Genomic DNA, 13,484 nt, shown 5'->3' with positions numbered 1-13,484 from the left:
TCCAAGAGCTGGAGTATTCAAGAAGCTAGTGTTTGACAGTCCTTGGAAGGGAGAGGTTACACTGATATAGAGGAAACAAATAAATAAAATAAATAAAAAACTCCCTCAGCAGCCCTGTAAAGGTGAGCATGAGGAATTGGAAGAGCTAGTTGGGTCAACAATCCAAAAGGCAGGTTTATGTTTACAACTACTCTTTACCTCCAATCAGTAGAGCCCTAGGCAAGCAAGGCCCAACTAATTGGAGAGCAAGTCAGAGTAAATTTATATTGTTTACTGAATATTTGTTGATGATTTAGTCTTCTGAAAGTCACAGGGGGCTCAGAAATTTTCCACTGTAGTGCAACCGAAAGCTATTTATGTGTGTATGTATATTTCCTTTTATAAATGATAATTTAAGTAATTATAATAAATAAAGTAAAATAAATACAAGCCAACAATTATTTTCAAAGCATTGTGCTCTGGGGATGTAGTATATATAAATACTACAATTTCTGCCACCGTAAAATGGAAGTGAGGTATGTATAAAACTGATTTATAACATAGGTCTGAGTATAATAAGGGGCAATAAAATATTAAAAATATAATCTTTAATAAAGCTTATCTAAGTTATAGAAAATGCCATAAAAGAAATGTCAGTGAGTTTGCCCCTTTCACCATGATCCACAAGTTTCTGAATTTCTTACCCACAAATTTTGCTTCTGAAAATTAGTTAAATCTTTCCTTTGTTGGCTTACTTATAAAATCTAAAAGCACTAAGCTACAGCAAATTAATACATTCCTATAAAACATCTTATTACATTGAAATTGTCAAGTATTTATTTAAAACACATACACTGAAATCTTATTCTGTTCCAAGAACTACATAGTGCCTGTGGAAGATATAATAAATAATAAACAAATCTTGGTCTTTCTCCTTTATAAGTTTGCTCTTAGGAGGTACAGATAACTGTATTACAATGAAACAAACTTAATGTTATAAATGAAGTAAGGAGAGAAGTTAAATTCTAGACACGTTAGAAATTTTTCAAAATGCTATAGTGTAAAGAAGACAGGTTGAAATGTTGAGTCTGTAACTTACAACTGAATTATTCGCCTCTAAGGTATTTTATTTGAGTGGTTGGTATAGAAATTATACTGCAAGAGATTTGAGTGCAAGGTTGGGGAGGAGGAAACATATAAAATATATGTCAAGAAATTTAGTGGTTGAGAGGTATAGTCATGAGTTAGTTGCTTGTGGGGGAATTTAGGGTCAGGGGATAGTTATTTTCATATTTGGATAAATTTGAGAACATGCTTATAGGCAGAGGATGTGCTAGTGGACACATGGAAAGAAACATGGGGCGCCTGGGTGGCTCAGTGGGCAAAGCGTCTGCCTTCGGCTCAGGTCATGATCCCAGGGTCCTGGAATTGAGCCCTGTGTCAGGCTCCCCACTCAGCAGGGAGCCTGCTTCTCCCTCTCCCTCTGCTTGTGCTCTCTCAAAATAAAGTCTTTTAACAAATAAAATAACAAAATAAAATATAAAATGGAAAGAAACATGGAAATACTTGCTTTACTGACAGAATGGTACTAGATATACTCTGAATAGTGTCCTCTTAAAAAGCAGTTACCGATAAGATGACGAAACATTTTAAAATAAACTGCTGGGCTGATAAGAGAGTAAACAACAACAACAAAACAAAAACAGAAACAAAAACAAAAACCCAGTAGTCAAAATAAGATCAAAACACATATAAGATGAAGGAATATATTCAAATATATCAATAACCCCTAGGGTTATTATGTTGGATAAAACACAAATCCACCTATAGGTGATTACAAAGCCACTTAAAAACTATGGATTTGACAGGTCATAAATTACAGGATAGAAAATAAAAGAAAATATTAAACTAAAAAACTGACAGCTATGATAGTAGGAGTAATAACAGGCAACATCGAAGTTTTTGAATGAAATGGACATCCCACCTTCCAATTCTCTAAGCCAGAATCCTCACCTCATTCTTTATTACTTCTACTCTATATCCAGTAAACCACCAAGTCCTGACGTTAAATATCTCAACTATTTTACAACTCAACCTCCCTCTTAGTCCCAAAACTTCTCCATTAGTTGAGACCCCTTACAAAGATAACTGCAGTTACTTCCTAACTGGTCTCCTTGTTCTCAGTATTATGACCTTCAATCTGTTACCTTTACTAAAACCAGAGCGATCCTATGTCACAACCCTGTGTATCCACCCCCCCTCAGCTACCACCAATGGTTCCACTTTGCCAGCAAGTTAAATTCCAAACTCATTAATATGTCTTACCAACTGGCTCATTTTCACACCCCGTTTATCTTTACAGACTCGTCCCTTGCTAAATCCTCCTCCACATCTACGCTTTGAACTATGTTCCATTCCTCAAACGCATCATGCTGTATTTCAAATCAAGGCTTTACAAGCCTTTTCTTTCTATCTAGAACATTCTTTTTCCCTTTCCCTTTTCCATCATCAACTCTTCTTTTATCTCACAATTATCTTTCCTCTAGGTGACCCCTCCCTAATCTTTATGATTTAGCATAGGACCCTTCCCCCAGAAAACGTTTCTGGTGAGCCTAAATACAGTTTAGGTGCATATTTACTTTACATTTGCACTTAGTGCAGTATTGTAATAACCTCCCCACAAGCTTATATTTCCCACCATATTGTAAACAGTAAAGCCAAGCAATGTGTCTGTCATGCTGAACATTTAATCTCTGGATCAAACACTATGCTAAATAATTGTTTGTCAAGGAACTTACAATGAAAATGTTATTTACAATTTTCTAAAGACCAATGCAAAAAAAAAATCTCTGGAATGATAATAGTAATTTTATTGATCACTAAATAGCACTAAATAGAAACAGTGTTATAACCCTGGATTTGTCTACATTTGGGGTTAAAAGTTGACTTAAAATCTTTCCCGATACTGATCAAAAGGCAGAAAGGAAACAAGTCCTAAATGGTTTTCCCCTAACAAGGTATAAATCATTAGGTCTGTTTATTTTGTGACGGTATCAAAAGTATGCCTTTAAACTCCTTCTACTGGAGGCTGTTAGCCAAAAACAAACACTAAACTCACATTAAACTTGCACTTATGTTTATCATTTTACAATTATCTAACATAGGTTTTAAAAAAGTGAAGTAACAGGAGATCAGAGCTATAAAAATCGTCATCTTCTAGAAGCTAAAATCCCCCATGAAAGACAAGTTTAATGAAACAAGAGCAACAAAGATATCCAAGTCAGAGATGACATTTAAAAAAAAGAAAACAAAAAAAAAGGTTGATCTGACATTCCAAGCACATGAGCGATTGGTGAGAGGAAATTAAAAATTAAAACAACAAAACACATTTTGCTATAGTCTATCCTCCCTAGCAAATATTTGCATTCATATGCATTTTATATTCCATAGCTTGACTGTGAAATTTAATTAAAAACAATTATAAATACAGTTCCTTGAGGCTACTGAGGATTTCACAGTTTGAATCTTATTTTTGAAGCATTTTATTCCCTTAAAAAAACATGCATTACTAATGGTCATGTCATCAATGTTGGGTTGGGGAGGAATTTAATTGTCAAGTTCAAATACATCCAGATGAGCTAAATTTGGATGGAATGATCTAGGCACCTTGACCCAGGGTTCAATCAATGTACCAAATGAATAAACTGGAAATTGTCCTGGCAATTTGGTCTTGATGTCAATTTATTTAACAGGAACCTCCAAAGGGAACGGAGCAATGGAGCCGTCTTCAGCTCTCCTGGAGCATAATCTGCAAGCAGACGACTGGAGGAACAGAACAGAAAATGTAAAAAGTCCAGATTCCGTAGTATAAAAATTTTAGGGCTAGAGCAGAACTCATATAAAGAAAGATCCACTTCCACTATTCAGTTTGTACTCCTTTTTTTCTTTGTTTTCCTCTGACACCAAAGTAAACCTCCATACAAATGGACCAACGAATAAAATGGAAGCCAGAAAAGAAAATGGGATCTCGTTTGTTTCCTCAGCATTATTTGGAAAAATTGTAGTGCTTTGCTTCTGACGTTTTCTAAGATTTTCTGTAAAGTAAAAAGCCTGAATCTGATTCCTCTACTCACCACCCAGACACACTCAGTGATGTCTGTGGAAACATAATTGATTTCTTTTTGTTTATTTGATAAACTCAACACTTTCGCTGGGAGGATGTCAGACTTAAATGCAGTTTTATAGTCTCTTCTGAGGATGCAGTTAGTCAAATATCATGTAGATAAAGTATCTGTCTGGCTCCGAAATGTCTTCAGAACAGGGAAGTAAGTGCCCCAGTTACAGCATGTTTCTCCAAATGAGCATTAGGACTATTTCCTTTTCCCTACCACCATGTTGAAAGCATTTTTCTCCCCCTGGCATCATATGCTGAACTCCAGGAGGTGAGGATGTGGAAGGTTGTAATACGCTCCTGGAACTTGGAAATCAAAACAGTAAATGCTAATTTTCTGAAAGTATAAAAAATATATAACGCGACTCTCAAATCACTGTAAGCAGGATTCTAACAGAGTTTGTGATTGACATTATATATATAAAGTGTTCTGAATTCCCAAAAATAGTCACATGACTGTGCAAAGGGGGAAAATTAAAAACAAGCAGGTGAAGCTTGTGTCTTTCCACGTTGTAACCAGAAAGCCATCTGTAATCCTTGGAGCTGCTGTTCATGCCAAAAAAAGTTCTCTGTTCTGTGTGCCTTCTGAGCGCCCTTTCAATTATTCAATGTCCTTTTCATGTTATCACTAAAGAAATAAGCAAAAGACTTACAGGTAAGGAACCAGTGTTTTAGAATTAAATTACTCATCGGTGTTATGACTTTAGAGTTATATGAATATACGTTTCTATGAAACCTTGTATAAATTATATTTAGGACAATATCTTTTCAGAGTTTTCTAACATTTACATGGGACATATTATGTGTCATCTTGAACATTCACATTCTCCGTTCATATTGCATTTATCTCTTAGCAATATTTTTAGTGCTTTCAAAACTAAGGGAATTTTTTTTTTTTTTTTGAGAAATGGATATAGATCCCAATCACAGGAAAACCAGAGGCCTGAGTTTTAGCCCTGAGTCTTCCACCAGTTATAGGCGTGGCCTTGGTTGTCATTTACATTTGAAAGGTGAACATTTGTTCATCTGAAAAATTAAGAAGGGTAATTAGGTTATGTGACCAAAGGTACTCAAAACATATCTATTTGAATGAATGAAATGTGTATACTTAGAAACAAGTAGTGGATTTTTTTATGAGAACAGAGGATGAGGGCGCCTGGGTGGCCCAGTCAGTTAAGCATCGGCCTTCAGCTCGGGTCATGATCCCAGGGTCCTGGGGTTGATCCCACTTTGGGCTCCTTGCTCAGCGGGAGCCTGCTTCTCCCTCTGACTGCCGCTCCCCTGCTTGTGCGCTCTCTCGCTGTCTCTCTGACAAATAAATAAATAAAATCTTAAAAAAAAAAAAAAAGAACAGAAGATGAGAGCAGGGATAGATAAATAAACTAGATGGCAGGGAAAAAACGTAAAAGTATATTTTTCGACATTGTTGTTTTTGATTTTATGACTCATTTGAGAGATCCCAGGAGCAGAATTCCATTTTATAGTAAGTGAGGATGAGGCTTAACCAAAGATGTATGACTTTCTCAAAATTACCAAAAAGGTTATTTCATAAAAGCAGAGTGAATGCGATCTTCTGACTTCCAGCCAAGGTCTACGCACAGCTCATAACCATAAGTATACATAAGATAGTCAACTCCTACTAAAATTATTATTTATGATAAGATATTAGTTATAAGTTAATATAATAGCGCATATATTCTATGCAGAAAGATTTGAATGGACATTGTCTGATTTTATTGATCTATGCATTGGCCTGGAGAGTCTCGGCATTTTGTTTCCTTCATTTTTAGATCTCCACTGACAGCTTTAGAAAGGGTACATAAAGGTTATAACCGTACCATGTGGTTGATTCTGAAGGTCTTCTATGACAATTTATGTAAAAAGAACAGTTAATATGTGAATTTAATAATGATGTGCAAAAAATGTGGTAAAGCAGCTGGATCTCTGCCTCCTTGGATCTAAGTAATGATTTGGAAAGCTGAGATTTTTTTTTAAATCTATGTCATCAAATATCATTAAACACCTAGATGCAAGTGTTGTGCCAGATCTTCTATCCATCACACCGGACCATATGTTTTCACACCAGAAATACTGACTTGGCTAAATTACAATAATATCTGCACATTTTAATCACATACCACTTACAAAAAAACACAAACAATAATATGAGATGGAAACAAAAATCAATAATTAGTGATACATATTTTGCTGTTAATGGTCTTTTGATTGACATAATATTCTATTTAACGTTGGAAGTAGATGGAAATGGGGACATTTATATCAAGTTATTATTTTCAATCTTTCATTCTTTCATTCATTGTAAAGAGGAACAAACCCTCTGGGTGAATTTGAAGAAGGGCTTTTCCAAATACAGGGAGCAGTCTGAGAAGTTTCATTATTAGTGGCAGAAAATTGGATGGTGTCAGTGAAGAGAAGGTCAGCAGAGCTGCAGAAGAAATGGGTTACTACAAGAGGATCACAATACCCGCAACTAAAGGTGAGATTTTCGGATTGATTCAAGGTAGGAAGGCACTGGTATAGGCACTGGTATAGGCCTGGTGGCCATCTTTGTGAAGGTGAAAAACAGTTAAGGAGCTGGGTATGAGGTGTTTTACTGTTCTTTAAAGAATTTTACTTAAAACTATGTTTTCAGTAAGTCACTGCACTCCTACGCTCACTTATGTCTGGTATCATCATCTCCAGAGCTCGTTAACCTCTTGTCAGACTTTTTCAGAGAGTGCCTCTTTAGTCCTCTGCTGAGTGCAGATAGATACCTGCATGGCTCACAGGTCCGCAGAGTGTAACTTGGTGTCTAATAGCTACGTGGACTTTCAATCACTCCGCCTATTTTCAACACCATCTCACAATTCTGCTGTCTGTTTCTTCAATTTCTGAGTTTCCTTGGGGTTTACCAGTCAACAGACTTGCATCTTCCTGGCATCCTGAACATGGGTTAAATTTTAGCTTCTCTGGTCTGCTTAGTTACTGCTACTTCATCTGTCTCCAGATGATAAAATTTTGTTGACATCAGTTGTCTGCCGTTGTCTTTTTTTTTTTTTTTACACTCTTTGTCCTTGTAGTTTATGCCTACTTTAAAAAAAAACAAAACAAAACAGGTTCCATTACATACACTTTAGTAGTGTTTTGGGAGGGTGTGGAGATAAATGTATTTAATTAGAAGTTCTCCCCACTCTCTCTTTAACTCTCTCCAGTCAGATTTGCATGCCCACAAATCGAGTGAAATATTCTTGTCAAGGTCATCGCCTACTTTCCCTTTCAGGGCAAGTGATGCAGCTGATTCTTGATGACCTTCTTCTTGAAATACTTTCTGTCCTTGACTTGTTAGACATACTTTCCAGATGCTCTTCATCTGACTGGCTGCTTTTTCTCGATCTCCTTTCACTGTGTCCTTTTTTCTCAAGAAAGTCAGGTTGGTCAGGACTTCTTCTCTCTTCATTCTCAACTTACTCTGTGGTTGATCTCATCCAGTCCTCTGATACTATGTATTTTCTTCTTGCCTGATCTCTTTCCTGAGTTCCCGATTTTTTTATTGAGTTGCCAACTCAATATGGTCACCTGGATGCCTAATGGGCATTCAAGAGTTCTTTGCAAAAAAAAAAGGGGGGGGGGGGACTCTTGATCCCCTTCCCCTTCATTCAATGCCTTAAGCTCCAGTCTTCCTTATTTCAGTGCATGGTTTCAGCATTCACTCAACATTTACACATTCATCCCATCAGCAGCCATCTTCATATTTACCTTCAGTATATATCCCAGATGTAATCACTTCTCCAGCATGGAACAAAGGGCACTCCTACAAACATGTCCATCTTTTCTTCTTGTTCCCCCTCCTTTTTTCCTACAGTCAGTTCTAGACAGTCAGAAATGGCTTTAAAACTTCAATCAGTCATGTCACCCAAGCTCAAATCATTCCAGTAGTGCCGGATCTCTCTGTTCTCTCCTGGCCTCTCCTGTTTACGTCTAGCCCCTTTCTCACTCACTCCCCTCTAGGCACAGTGGCCATCGTGCGTTGCCTCTGTTGTGCCATATGTATTCCAATCTTAGGACTTCTGAAAACAATACAATCTCTAACCAGAAGGCACCCCTGTAGATTCTGACCTAGCTCTTTCCTGTAGGACATTCAAATATCTGCTCTCAAATAGTACTTCTTCAAAGAACTCTTTCATGATCAACCTACCTCTTTTCCAATCACTTTTACTCCTTCACTTTTCCTCATCTGATTTTATCATCTCTTGATATTATTTAGCTTATTTACTTGTCTATTGCCTGTTTTCCTCTCTGGAATGTAAACTCCACGAAGGTGTAGAACATGGCTGTGCTGTTTGGTACTCTATCTCTAGCACTTAGAAAAGGAAGGAAACATTTGATGAATAAAAGAAAGAAGGGAGGTGAGACAGTAGAAGAGAGGAAAGCAGTCAAACATGTATACCCCAAATCTGCTTACTCTTACATTAGGCTAGGAGAGAAGGTGGGTATCTGAAGGTTACATGAATTGATGAAAGAATAATGGTGGGTATGCACAGCACCTGGGTGGCTCAGTGGGTTAAGAGTCCAACTCTTGATTTTGCCTCAGGTCATGATCTCAGAATCATGAGATCAAGCCCTGTGTCAGGCTCCACACTCGGTGCAGAGACTGCTTGAGATTCTCTCTCTCTTCCTCTCCTCTGCCCCTCCTCCTGCTCATGCACTCACTATAAATAAATAAATAAATAAATAAATATATATATGTGTGTGTGTATATATATATGTATATATATATAAATAAATATATGTATGTATATATATGTATATATATAAATAAATATATATTTATATGTATAAATAAATAAATATATATATAAATATATATATACATATATATATATAATTTTTTTTCTTTTAAAGAATAATGGTGGGGTATGGTCTCCATCCACTTAAGGGAAACACATATTCCTCCTATGTTTCTCCCCTACTCACATATTCACAATATTTCTGATGCTAGATGTACGGGTTTTCCAAACATTAAGCAATTCTCTGTGACACCGGTAGAGTGTCCTACAATTTAACTCAATTCTGACATTATCTATCTGGAGATAGCATCAGATCCCACAGGTTAAGGGCTCAGTCCCACATGACTGTCTTCCCCCAATTCGGATGCCAATCACAAGTCCCAGTTTGTCACCAGTACTTTTTTTTTTTTTTTTAAGATTTTATTTATTTATTCGACAGAGATAGAGACAGCCAGCAAGAGAGGGAACACAAGCAGGGGGAGTGGGAGAAGAAGAAGCAGGCTCATAGCAGAGTAGCCCGATGCGGGACTCGATCCCATAACGCCGGGATCATGCCCTGAGCCAAAGGCAGACGCTTAACCACGGTGCCACCCAGGCGCCCCACCAGTACTTCTGACAGACCAGATATACATCAGAGTTGCTAGGACTTCCTCCTTGGATTCCACAATTTGCTATAATGGCTTATAAAACTCAGGGCAACACTTTAAGTTACTGGTTTATTATAAAAAATATAATAAATGATATGAATGAACAACCAGATGAAGAGACACATAGAGCTAAGTCTGGAATTGTCCTGAGCACAAGAGATGCTCTCAGCATGGAATTCGGGTACAGTCCACCCCTTAGCATGTGGATGTGTTCACCAAACCAGCAGCTTACCAAACCCTATACTAATAGTATTTTTAACAGAGGCTTCATCATAAAGACATAATGAATTATAAACTCCATTTATACCCACCTTCCCTCTCCAGAGAATGGGGATTGGGACTGAAAGTGGTAAGCTCCTAATCATGGCTTGGTCTTAGGGTGACCAGCCTCCATCCTGAAGCTATCCAGTGGCCCATTAAGAGTTCCCAAAACAAAGGCATTCTTATCACCCGAATAAATTCCAAGGGACTTAGAAGCTCAGTGTCAGAAACCAGGGTCAAAGAAGAAAAGTTAGAACAAAAGATATTCTGAGTGCTCTTATCACTTAGGATATTTTAAGAGTTTTAGGATCTGTGTGCTAGTACTATCATGAGCAGATCTCTATATATTTTGTTTTCTATTATTTCACAACCCACTTGGGATACTCATCATACATTTATATAAAGGAAAGCTAAGCTGAGACTTTGCTTTTACAGCCTGCCATCAGTCCTTGCATGTTGTAGATCAATCAGTAAGCCTAGCATGGTGTCAGTCACAAACTGACCCTCAGCAGGCATTAGGGGTAGACCTCTCAGGCAATGAGTTGGATGAAGGACTTGACAGAGACTCATATTTACTGACAAATAAAGCTCATTCGAGTTTGACTCCATTCTCCCCTTTATCACTGCCAAAGACAACAAAGAGACAAGCCAACAGTGGACAAAGCACCTGGGAAGAAAAGGCATTGCCCTGGACATGATCAAACAACAGCCATAACTTACACTGGAAGCAACAGAGGCTCAAGTTCCATGACCACTTATGTGAATGATGTTAGGCTCTGTAGTCATTACACCCAAATATCATCTCAGGGAGAAAAGCTTTAGGAGGGTTAAGAAAAGGCATTTTCCAAATAAGAGGCAATCCTTATACACTGTTGGTGGGAATGTAAATTGGCACAGCTATTATGAAAAATAGGGACATTCCTCAAAAAAATAAAAATAGAGCTATATATAATATAGATATATCTATAAAAATAAATGAATATATAAATATGTAAGAGTATATATCCAAAGGACATGAAATCAGTATCTTAAGGAGATATCTGTGCTCCTACATTCATTACAACATTGTTCACAATAGCCAAGATATGGAAACAACCTAAGCATTCATTGACAAATGAATAGATTTTAAAAAGTGGTATATACATACAATATACTGTTATTCAGCCATAAAAAAGAAGGAAACCCTGCCATTTACAATGAGATGAATGATGGCCATTATGCTAAATGAAATAAGCCATACAGAGAATGACCAATACTGTATGATACCTCTCATATGTGGGATCTTTTTTCTTTTTGTAAGATTTTATTTATTTATTTGAGAGAGAGAGAATGCATGAGCGAGAGCACAACTGGGGCAAGGGGCAGAGAGAGAGAGAGAGGCAGACTCCCTGCTGAGAAAAGGACCACCCCTCCCCCATGTGGAGCTCAATTCTAGGACCTTGGGATCATGACCTGAGCCAAAGGCAGATGCTTAACCAACTGAGCCACCCAGGTGCCCCTCATATGTGGGATCTTAAAAAAACATGTCAAACTCTTAGGAATGGGGAGATATTGGTCAAAAGGCACAAACGTTCAGTTATAAGTAAATTCTGAGGATCTAATTTACAGCATGATGGATATAGTTAATAACACTATATGATATACTTGAAATTTGCTAGTAGAGTAGATCTTAAGCATTCTCGCCACACACACAAAAACGTAACTAGGTAAGGTGGTAGATGTGCTAACTTGATTGTGGTACTCATGATACAATGTATATGTATCTCAAATCATCTTGTTGTATATGCAGGCAATTTTATTTATCAACTATACAACAATAAAGCTGGAAAAGATATTTGATTGAACTAAGTTCAACTGATCTAGACATTTAAACAATTTTCTCCTAGTCAACATAAAAGGGCTTACGAGAAGAGCCCTGAAGAGTTATTTAATAACTTGTATTTATTTTTCATGCTTTCAAATATTAGCATGAGTTGACTTGTGGTGTTCTTCTATATAATTACCTATTTTGATGTGACCTGTGTTGTTTTGATTCAAGACAGACGTGCAGAAAGCCCAGCACTAAGAAGAGAGGAGCAGTATTAGAAGAAACATTATACAATAAAAATACCCATTGAACAACAGCATCATGGTCAAATAGATAACAAAGCCTATTTGAAAGGATTCATCTAACATAGACCTTGACAAACACAAGTGCTCAAACAATAAGCTCAGGGAGGAAATAAAAGGCAGCATAGGTGACTAGCATCTGTTTCTGAGTGCAACATGCATATTATTGAATCTGCAATCAGATCACGGTTGAGACCTTTACCGTGAATCCTGAATTGGTGGAGGAGACTCAGTTGTAGGTGTTTTGTGAACAGAAAGAAGAGGAAGGGAATTCAGGAGGAAAGTTTGGGGGAATCGTGGAATGCCATGACTGCAGTTCTAACAGACAACCAGGGAATCGGCAATGGGAGGGAACCAAGGCAGAAAGCGAGGACATTTAGTCAAAGGTTCTGTTCAGAAAAGTTAAATTCGTTTTCAGCATAGGTACCAACTGTAATACCAGCGCTCACAATTTCTTTGAGTCTTCAGACTTCCAACGCATGGGATAATGGAGGAGGTTTTTCCCAGCACACAAAAACCACCTTCTAGCTGTATGGCCTGCCTCCAGTTTAACTAATTTTACAGAAGTGGAAGAATTTCACTGAATCACGACAACTTAATTACCATGTACTATAGTTATTTTTTTGTAAGAATGAAATCGATTATGGGATTTGGCAAGCAGATTTTAGAAAATTAACTATTTATTCGAATTGGAGAATAACACAGTTGCTATAATAGCAAAAGCTCATGAATTATTTCTTTGCTCACTAACAATCTCCCGATATCTGAGAGGAAAAAAAATGTCTTTCGTGCTTTCAAAATCAAAAGACCCAAGGTCTGATCTGAAATGTAGGGCACAAAGGGGCAGAAATGAAATTTAATTTTATAGAATGCTGAAAAAAATGGACCTTTGTGAATAAGAGAATATTGCTTCAGTCTTCAGGGATTAAAAACAACAGGAGAAAATTGTAGCACAATGTGTAAATGCCAAAATGCTTTCTTGCTGCACTTAACTAATGATTCTCAAGGTTTCAACTAAATCATCTTATTTGAAAGGGCAAAAGAAAAGGAATATTCCTTCATTCTCTTCTAAGTCCTGGCACAGATGGCAGAAAAAAAAATATCTCCAGTACTACTGAAGGCTGAAAACAGCTTTACAATAACAGAGCATCATTAGAGCTAACTAGGACCTGTAAGAAATTTCATAACCAGATTCACACAACATTTACTCAGCTAACTTGGAGAGAGAAAAGTTCAAAGTCCTGGCTGTGATATTTACTCGTAAACTTTGGGTGAGTCACATAACTCCACGAATCCTCACTTCTTCATATTGACATAAAAGAATATTAATTGCATGTACCTCCAGAGTTCTGTAAGGATGAACTGAAATACCCTACATATTATTATTATTTATGCCTTCATAAGCAGAAAAATGTAATTGTTGACTTTCTGTAGGTATCAGTCCCCTATGTGACATGACAATTCACTTTATTGAAGGAGAACCTATAAAAACGTGATATTCTTTTTCTTTCATTTCTAAGCCAAGGTTGG

The sequence above is a fragment of the Ursus maritimus genome, unplaced genomic scaffold (genome assembly GCF_017311325.1).
Source record: "Ursus maritimus isolate PB19 unplaced genomic scaffold, ASM1731132v1 scaffold_10, whole genome shotgun sequence".
Taxonomy (NCBI): Eukaryota; Metazoa; Chordata; class Mammalia; order Carnivora; family Ursidae; genus Ursus; species Ursus maritimus.
This window is presented reverse-complemented; position numbering follows the sequence as displayed.